This window comes from Schistocerca piceifrons, chromosome 6, assembly GCF_021461385.2.
Source record: "Schistocerca piceifrons isolate TAMUIC-IGC-003096 chromosome 6, iqSchPice1.1, whole genome shotgun sequence".
In the NCBI taxonomy this organism is placed as follows: domain Eukaryota; kingdom Metazoa; phylum Arthropoda; class Insecta; order Orthoptera; family Acrididae; genus Schistocerca; species Schistocerca piceifrons.
The window spans coordinates 338,561,840-338,573,001 of record NC_060143.1 but is presented as its reverse complement, the minus strand read 5'-3'; positions in this window follow the sequence as shown (position 1 = coordinate 338,573,001).

Genomic DNA, 11,162 nt, shown 5'->3' with positions numbered 1-11,162 from the left:
CCTAAATCTTTCCGTTCAAGTCCTGTATTCTCTTATTTTATTATGATGATCATTTCTCCCTACGTAGGTGTGTGTCAACAAAATATTTTTGCATTCGGAAGAGAAAGTTGGTGATTTAAATTTCGTATATATATCTCGCCGCAAAGAAGACCATGAGTGACACTCTCACCCCTACTGCGCGATAACACGAAACGAGTTGCCCATCTTTGCCTTTTTCGATATCCTCCGTCAATCCTACCTGATAAGGATCCAACACCGCGCAGCAATATTCCAGCAGAGGACGGACAAGTGTAATGTAGGCTGTCTCTTTAGTGGGTTTATCGCATCTTCTAAGTGTCCTGCCAACAAAGCGCAGTCTTTGTTTCGCCTTCCCCGGAATGTTATCTATGTGGTCTTTCCAATTTAAGTTGCTCGTAATTGTAATTGCTAGATATTTAGTCGAATTGACAGCCCTAAGATGTGTGCGATTTATCGTATACCCAAAATTTATCAGATTTCCTTTAGTACCCATGTGGATGACATCGCATTTTTCTTTGTTTAGTGTCAATTGCCATTTTTTGCATCATACAGACGTTCTCTCTAAATCGTTTTGTAATTTGAATTGAACGTCTGATGATTTTAGTAGACGGTAAATTACAACGTCATCTGCATACAATCTAAGGGGGCTGTACAGATTATCACCTAGATCATTTATGTAAATTAGGAAGAGCAGAGGGCCTATGACACTACCTTCCGGAAAGCCAGGTATCACTTCTGTTCTACTCTATGTATACGAAGATGGTATCTGTCCTTTCGTACAGGCGTGGCAGAGATAAGTCCTTGCAGTAGCACTATCCTCTGTGTCCTCGGTGGCTCAGATGGACAGAACGCAAGCAGGAGATCCCGTGTTTGAGTCCTGGTCGGGGCACATATTGTCAACTGTCCCCGTTGGATTATATCAACGCTTGTATGCAGCTAAGGGTATTCATTTCATTGTAATGTCTGTTATACTCGATGATTTACCGTCTATCATATTCTGAGAGAAAATCACCAATGCAGTCACACAACTGAGACGATACCCCACGTACACGCAATTTGATTAATAGTCGCTTGTGATGAACGGTATCAGAAGCCTCCTGGAAACAGAGGAATATGGAATCGACCTGAGATCCCTTGTCGACAGCACTTCATGGGAATGAAGAGTTAGCTGCGTTGCACAAGAACGATATTTTTTTAATCCGTGTAGGTTATGTACGAATAAGTCATTTTCTTCAAGGTGATTCATAATGTTCGAGTACAGTATATGCTCCAAAATCCTACGGCAAATTGAGGTCAGTGATATGGGCCTGTAATTCAATGGGTTACTCCTATTTCCTTTCTTGAATGTTGGTGTGACCTGTGCTACTTTCCAGTCTTTAGGAAAAGATCTTTCGTCAATTGAGCGGTAGTATATGGGTGTTGAGTTTTCTACGATATTTTGAGACAATTTTTCACTGTGGAAACACTTTTCTTGCCATTATCAGTCTACATTTTATATTCTCTCCACTTTGGCAAGCATAAGTTATTTTACTGCATAAATAACCAAAGCCATCAACTACATAATTGTCTCGTTACCTAATCTAGTTCCCTCAGAGTCACCAGAGTGAAATCGACTACATTCCATTACCCTTGATTTACTTTTGTTAATATTCACCGTACATTCTTTTTTCAGGACAACGTCCATTCCGTTCAACTACACTTCGATGCCCTTTGCTGTCTCTGAGAGTTACAATAACATCGTCAATCTTCGAAGTTTATATTTCGTCTCCATAAGCTTCCTGCGTCAAATTTTTCTTTTTTTCCATTGTTGCCTGCTCGCCATAGGGACGGGTATAATGAAAACTGAATCAGTTACTGCAAATGGTTTACAATTGTTATTGAGAAGAATACCATTCACACACTTTATGTCACCTTCCATTCAAACTAGACCTGGTGCCATATCTCATATCATGTCAACACACAAAACACGAGATTATGGTCAACGAAGAATCTTCGTTCGGTGCTGGAAACACCATGGCTTGATCACAAAATTGGAGTGTGGGTACCAATGTCCATACGGCGCAGTAATGGACATTTATTTTTTGAATATATCTTGAACAGAAAATTCCATTTTTTAATGACTCACGATTTCATTGGCCAGCTAAACGAATGCGAAATCAACTATTCGTGGTTTCAACGAGATGGCGTTAATATGCATCCAGGTAACAACTTTTGTTTTCTGCGAGAGAATGTGTCATCTCAAAAACCAGTTGTCCCCTCACTCGCTAGACCTTACTCCGTAAGAACTTTTCTTTGAAGAGCAGCGAAAATTGTGGTGTATCGCAATCACCCACACAGGCTTTCTGACTTAAAAAGTGAAATAACTGTGTTTGTGACAAACATTTGTCAATCACTTTTGCAGAAAGTGTCACCCAATAAAATTAAGTCTGTTCAGATTTGTGTAGCATCCAAAGGACGTCATGTGAATATATGTGGCACTTTACGTTCATTAAGTACTCAATTAAACTTAGATTTTCCCATTGATATTATTTTCTTATCAAGCACACAATGAAACTTGAGTTAATAAGCATGGAGAAAGAAAAATTTTTTTTGTTAAATTCCAAATTATAGTATTGCTATAATTCCAACATTATCACCGGAGATGTGAATTATGTGCAATAAATGTATTGGAAATGCAAACACATTCTGCAAAACACTTATATTTTTACTTTGCATCTGAAATACTTTTATCGGAAAGCATTTTATATTTTATTTGGTATACTTAAAATGTAGATATTATATATTTGTAAAATGAAAAATGCTTTCTCGGATTTATTTTTCATTCTCTCATAGTTTTCATTCATTTAGCCATCCATTTGCGTAAATAAAAATAGTTCAACGATAGATACAGATACCACAAGTAGTGATCTCATAAAGAAGTGAAGGAAGGAGGGAGCGAGGACAATGTTACTTTTATTTTTTATAACGAGTTTAGTCACAGGGAACAGTAACAGAGTTTACTCAGTGTCACACAGGCAGTTATACGTTTGTGGACTGTCTGCATCTATGGAGTAGTGTACACGAAAAACTGCTCTTCCTTTTCATCGGTTGGATTGTAATCGATAGTTCTTCCGCCCATCGATAATTTCCAGTATTGTTGTAATAACGATGTTTATAGAAGCACTATGCTCCAAGCGTAGATAACGATTTGATCGTGGTGATTGTTTCTTTCCTAAGTGATACCATGTCACTTGTATCAGTTGCAGATGATGAACGCCTTAAGACTCTTACTAAAGGTAAGCAACTGTTATCTGTCCCACCAAAAATTATATGTTGGAAAAAATGTGATAAGAAATTGCTGTACAATACACAGAATACGTAGAGAATGCTAAAAGAGCGTCAAAAACGATGGATTTGAATGCACCACTGCTGATATGCAATTATCGTCCAATACACACTATCGAGGTAGAAAGGCTCACAAGACTGATTGTAAAACATTTGAATGTAAAAGTTTAGCTCTGGCTTGCAGGAAGTTTAATGGAACACGCAGGTACGATAAAGTAGCTGAGCTGATTGTAACACTTATTGTGAATTTGATTGTAGGCAGGCAAAAATCGTGAAAACTATTACCTAATGTGAAAACAATATGGTGAAATATTTTAAAATATGACGAAAAATTAAGATACAGAAACAAATGAGGGACGTTCAGCTCATATTTAATATATTGAAGTTGTACATGATAATTTTGTTTTTGTTCATGATGATAATGATAATGATTCTGTGTGAAGACTGAGGCTTTCGGAGACATCTGAAGATTCTGAAGACTGCCTAATTAGGAGACGTGCGCCACACGCATTACATTTAACATCATATATAGACATGGGTAAGGCCAGATCTCACTGTAATTCACATAAAAATCTTTGACACAGCCATGTCACAGTGTCAGCCATTTTGGAATCTGCGTTGAATGTCCCCTAAAGCCCATTTAGAATCAACTGATCCATGTCCAACTGGATAGAATCTATACTGCACTTCTGTTAAAGACCTGCTTACAGTCAAATGAAATTGTAAGGAATCTCAGATTAACATCTTTTTAAAGAAGTAGAAATACAATATATTAATGAATACGTAATCTCTTTCTAACTTACTTCTGATGTCGTTAGAGGTTTAAATGGGGACAAAGATACCTAAACCTACCGTGAATGTCTTCTGCCAGAACTAATGAGAATGCAAACAGTAGTAAGCACCTTGCAAAAAATGGATAACCCTATGGACTGCATTCTGCTGACAGAAGTTATTAAGGAAGTCTTAATAAGCGTTTTTACAGTCTATAAATTGCAGAAATCTCTATCAAATAATAGCGTTTTAGCATCCATATCTTATCCGCTTTTAAAAATAAAATGGGTAGCGAAGGCTAGCGGAGAATATACTTGTTTACCGTATTCTGCTCCTGTCTAACGATTATTTTCCTTTTGTTGAATGATAGTGAGGCACATACGTGGAAATTGAAATATGAGAGATTTGAACAAATATTGGTGTTAAGACAATGAAATAAATGGCATGTAAAACGTTTAATAATTGGTGTCATTTTATTTGAATAAAGGTATTTTGAAACTACGTATTTCACATTTTGTACTTAAAAATTTTTATTTAAAACAATTTTCCATTTACATCTGAAATAGAAAAGAAAGCCATGTACTAGCTTTTTTAATTTAAATACTTAAAACTATTTTACAGATCTTTGATTATCACAGCAAACACTTAACTGGCACATACAAAGAATAATTTCTCATGTTCCCCTATGTATGCTGTAACTACATAGCAAACAATCTCTTTTTCGTATCATCACACGCAATAATACTGTAGTGAAAGAGATATTAAGTTACCCATGTCTAAGAAACAAAAATAGAGATTTTCAATGACCAGAAGAATATCAATGTATACCACTCTTTCCTTTCATCAGAGCTACAGAAAATAAAATGGGCATCTTGTGGGCAGACATAATATTCAAATAATTTTTGGACCACCCAAGTGAATTAAAGATCAGTTGGGTCCAGTAAAAGACAGCCCTAATCCTGGGATTTGCAAAATTCTCTGCGATTTTGATAGCAGTTATACCCATTACTCAATACGAACCGTTTCAGAACGCTCCTCAGAACACTGACTGTGCATGAAATATATCGGTTCAGACACACTTAGTACTGCCAAATACAGCCTCTTTAACAAACATACGATAATTTAGGATTTGTAAAATTCTCTGCGATTTTGGTAGTAGTTATACCCATTGCTCAACACGAACCGTTTCAGAACGCTCCTCAGAACACTGACTGTGCACTAAATATCACGATTTAGACACACTCACTACTGCCAAATACAGTCTCTTTAACAAACATACGATTACGGTTGATGAGACGTAAATATCTCATGCATCAACCTACTAAGATTCTATCATCAGAGAAGGCGTTAAAATCAAAACGTGTAAAATACTGGGATTCTATCATCAGACTAGGTGGTGATATGAAAATGTGCAACAGCTAATTCGACTAGGTCAGTGGCTATACACTGTGGTAAATGGAAACCATGCGCTTCATGTTGAAAGCCAACAAGGGATGAGTTTAGCCATTTACAATGTAATGAAATCAACATGGCTACCAATGTTACTTCATCACAGACATCGACATAGCTTCTGGTAGGACATGGAAATTCCGTGATTTCGTGAAGTCTCATTGACACAGTTCGCCCCGCTAAATAATGCAAAAGCCTGTAGATTGCTCATGACAATGACGACGGAAGAAATCTCTGAAAGCTTAAGTCTGAATAAAACTCTGACGCGAAAAGAACACCATGAAGCATTTATTCAACATGCCTACATTCTAAAACCGAACAATGTAAGGTCTATTTCTTCACTAGAGGGATCAGTAGAATATGTTGTAGGAACAGTAGTACCTGGAGGGTACTACACCTAGGAACACATGACGTTTCCAAGTTGGTGTTTCAATGCAGTGACAGATTTTAGCATTATAAGAAGAAAAGCGCGCTAGTGACTATCATAAGCAGTATCCGGCATTGTTAGTTACCTTGGTTATTGGAGATATTGGTTCTTGCTCTACAGGGAACGGTACCAATGAATTCCAAAGAGCCACGCGCGAAAATGTGATTATTTTCGAGGTCATATATCGACTATTATCATAGAGATTAGGGATCAAGTGATTTCGATATCCCTTGGGCTATCGACCTTTCACATACCTCTAGAACTAACGGGCTTACCTAAGCTATCCCACAGTACAGGGCCAAAATTCAAACATTATACGCTTCCTCCAGCCTAGGAAATTTTAGCAAATTGGTTGGTTCTTTTTATAGTATCTCTTCTCCGGTCCTGAGTTAATCATTAAAAATATTAAATAACGGAAATGATGAGAGCAGCAATGTGATAAGGCAAGACGAGACGTTCTAACAAAGAAAATACAGTGAACATAAGTTTTACATTTTAATATCGGCGTAGCTGGTTTTCGTGTTCATACTTTAAAAGGGTGATCCTAGACCGTATATCGGTAATAAAAATTTGAATCGCCTATGCTGGAAAGCAAAAATTACGTACAACAAACTGTAATCGGACTTGGTAAACCATGAAAAGACAATGAAAGCAGAGTCTGTGATCGATCACTGCATAAGACTTCCACATGGCCTCCTCTCAAAGAGATACTGAAGCAGATAAATACGGGTTAGGACAAAGTAGATACAACGACTTATTTTAAATAAGAACATTCCAGAGAGTAACTGATGTGCAGACTTCATGTCAAGGCGCGCGTCTACATAGGAAGCTAAGACAGAACAGAGTGAGGGAGACGAGATCCCTCGCTAAAGAAACTAAAATCATTTACTTCAACATATTAGTTCACATTTCAGGAGGTACAGATTACGTTTTCATAACTATACGTCGCATAGTTCTATCTTGTGGAGCGAAAGGATGCCCAATAAATTTAGAAAAGGAAGTATTACATTTTGCATTGATCGAGGGCGGACTTAGGTGGCTTATAAAAGCTATTATTTGATGGGCTGTTCCTGAGAAAACCCAGAAAAACCATGGTTTTGGGTACGAAACGTACCAGTTGAAGGATAGCCGCTTCTATAATTTATATTCGTGGCAGATCGTGGAAATTTTTCCCGTTTATTTCTGAGATGATATTCTCTAGGAACTTCGAGACTTTGTTCAAGATCACCATCCTTTAGCAAGATCCAGAGATTCAACGTTGCCGAAATATTGCGCGTAAAATATACAAGTAAAATCCTGTTTGAAGCGTAGATATGGTTTCCACTGTAGTACTTAACAAATGGCAATGATTGTAGGATACTCGCAAGGGTTTTGAGGTTACAAAATTATGTTTTTAGTCAGCATTTTTTAACCAGGAAAGCTTTACGACGCATTGTCTCTGTATAACGGACACTTCACACCTACAAAATGAGCCCAAAGTGGTACTGCAGTTACAAAAAGTGGGCTAAGCGGCTCTTAACATGCCTGAAAAGAACATAAGAGACGAAAAAAGTTATGTAAAACTGTGAAGGCTGAAATTCAGTGAAATATATCTAATAACGTTTTTACTCTTTTACACAAATAATACGCCGGGCATTTTCGATGAATTGTGAACGATGATCTGAGTATCCAAAAAATATATAAAGCAAACGATTTGGTGTTAAACTTACACTATGTGTACTTACATTCTGTTTATAGTGTCAATATACATAAATGTGTCGAAGTATATAAATAAATGGCAAAAAATTCACTGACTTATAGAAATCTTTTATACTGGTGAACATCAATAAAACCGACAAACTGCAGGGGCAGTTTCCTGACTGGAAATGGAGGAAAAAAGGTCCCATGAAATCTGTCCGGAAATAACTCGTAGCCACGGTAGACGGCTCTGACGATCGAAAGTTCCTCTGATCACGTACGGTATCTGTAACCCACAGGATCAATATTACGCAGATTGATGATTCCAGTTCTGGCAAAGCTTGCTTCGTCGGTAAAAAGGACTGATGACAGATACTCCATAATCGAGATCGTGTGGTGCAAAACCCATCGACAAAATCCTTCCCGTATGTGGAAGGACTTTGCTGATCATCCGTAGTCTTGTTCGTAGATTCACATAATCGTACTTTGGCTTACATCACATCAGCAGCGCACTTGCCTGGAGCTTGTACTAGGGTTCGTCTAAATATCCTGTCTTGATATCCTCCAAATCTGGTGTAATCACAGGCCGCCTTCTCCCTGCACCTTCGTTTGTCAGAAAGGAACGATGATCACTCAAACGCCCAATAAGGGCTTCAAATATTGTGTCATGTGTTTGGTGTCTATAAGGGTAACTCTTTTGTTAAAACTGTGCTGCCCCTCGACCGTTTCAATCTGCTTGGCCGTACACAAACACCATCTCGGCATGAATACCGGATCATTCTGCTGTTTCCAGTACGCTCCGTCAGTCACGCAGTCTGCCACACAAATAGAACACGCAGCACGTGGTCAGAGGAACTGTCGTTTGTCAGCGCGATCTGTATTAGCAACGATGCATTTCCAGATAAATTTTCACAAGACTTTTTTTCCTCTATTTCCAGTCAAGGTTTCGTCCCTGCAGTTTGCGGTTTTATTAATGTTAACCCTATATAAGCAACAGACCCTGCTGTAGCAGGAAAAGGAAGGGAACCAGTGGGAAGGTGAATACGTTTCTCCTTTAAAAATTTACATGAAAGGAGGGCAACGGCTACCTGAATTCTCATTTCACCGTCTTCACCAAATATTTTGGCATGGAAATACATTGTCGATTTTATGTACTGAAAGAGAGTAGAAGAGAGACATTGACGGTGGAAGAGAGGGAGGAGATGGAAGAGAGGGAGGAGACAGTGTCAGTGGAAGAGAAAGAGAGAGGAGAGAGCGACGGTGGGATAGAGAAAGTGGCAGTGAAAGAGAAATAGAGATTGATGTGGAGAATAGCCAAGGAGGCTAAAGAGAGAGGAAATACTAATGATCACTGAGACAGTGGCAGTAAAATAGAAAGAGAGAAGGATGGAGATAGAAACAGCGGGAACAAAAGACAGAGGAGACAGTGGAAATGAAAAATAGATTGGAGGCCAGGCTTGAGAGGTCTGGATACTCTGAAATCGGCTAACTTCAAGTTCCTTCGGTATAGTCTTGTTAAGCATGTTAAATAAATATTCACACTCGTCACACAGCATACAATGGAGTCTATTAGATTACAAAAACCGTATTCCTGCTATCAGTGACGAACTATAATTAAGTTGCCGGGCCTCGCTCCATCTGCGCAAAAAAGGAGGCAAGACAATGCACAGAGAGTAATGAAAACTTTTGCCCTACTTTTTATAAGTGGCAAATCTATTTAATATTCATATGTCGATATGCCATGTTGCTTCGTTGCAGGCAGAATAGAAGAACAGAAACGCAGCAATCTTACTCTCAATTTGTAGTATGTTTTTCGATATTGTTTATCTGTATTGTATCATCTTCGATGACGATAGCGAAAGTCTGGTGATGGACTTTTAAGCAAAAGCCAGGTAACGACATAAATTAATACCTTGGAACATCCTCAAGTTTGTGCCTTTAAACTTTTATTATGAAGTTGTTCTTTAAAGAAGCGAGAGAAGAAACAAAAAAATGCATTCTAATGTCTCTGGGCACTGTACGACTTAACTTCTGAGGTCATCAGTCGCCAAGAACTTAGAACTAATTAAACCTAACTAACATAAGGACATGAGACATATCCATGCCCGAGGCAGGATTCGAACCTGCGACCGTAGCGGTCGTTCGGTTCCAGACTGTATCGCCTAGAACCGCACGGCCACTCCGGCTGGCGACAGAAGAAACAATTACAATACCATGACAAGAACCTATTTCAGTTGAAGGTTAAAATGTTGTGTGTTAGTACAATCATAATAGTTAAAAATGTTATGTAAATTTGCCACTTTCGGCAGCATCATTATTTTTCTGTGTTATTTGCTCTTGTTAGCTCCTAATACGCCACATTTTCTTAGTTCAGTGGACAAAATGTGTCCGTAACGGTGCGTTAGTTGTAAGCATGTCGGGAAACGGCGACTAACCACTGACAGTTCTTTTTTTGTTTCTTTCACTGGTGCTATGTCCCGCACTGACGCAGGGTCGGCATTGTTAGGAACGGATTTGGTAGGGTTACTGGAAAGGGGTGGCTGGATGCCGTTCCTGCCGCCACCCCGTACCCCCCGGGACTGAATTAGTGAACCCCTACTGTCTGCGTCGAATGTAAGTAATGGAATAGCGCTAGCGTGTTCAGATGTCTGCGAGTCGTGTAACTGAGGCGGAACGTGGGGACCAGCCCGGTATTCACCTAGCGGGCTGTAGAAAACCGCCTATAAACCACATCCAGGCTGGCCGGCCCACCGGCACTTGTCGTTAATCCGCCGGGCGGATTCGATCCGGGGCCGGCGCGCCTACCCGAGTCCAGAAAGCAGCGCGTTAGCGCTCTCGGCTACCCTGGCGGGATACTGTAACCACTGACAGTAGTTACATTTAGATTCCTGCATCTATGCGATCAGATACTTCAACATAACTTTGAACAATCGACTAACATACTTTTTAATCCTTCTTCTGTTACTAGACAGTGGCACAGGTTACCAAAAAGTGGTACGTACAGCACATCCATGCCTCATTACTTGACATAAATCGATCTTTTGCTGATTGCTTAACCCTCCTTTCCGAGTGGAAATAAATGAAATATTCTGTGATTGTTTACGGTAACTTGTAGTTTCAAAGGATATAGTATTTGGTTTTATAACTTGCTGTTTCAACATTCTGAGCAATACCGTGTACGTGTGGTGACGGCGCCTGACTGTTCCAAGGTGCGGCGCGACTTTGACCAGTTCCTGAGGGCTGACGACTTGCGGCTGCTTCGCCTCAGGAACCGCTCCATGCGCCGCGTGCTGTCGGCCTACCAGTGGTCGCTGGTGGTCACCGCCTTCGTGTACTCCACAGTCCCCGTCAACGCCAACGGTCTGCCGTTCGTCATGGCGCTGCCGTACGACGTCACGCAGCCGCTCGCCTTCGCCGCCACTTGGCTGTTCGGCGCCTACATCGTCTTCTGCGTGCACATAGGGACCATGGCTGCCGACTCCTTCAGCGTCACCCT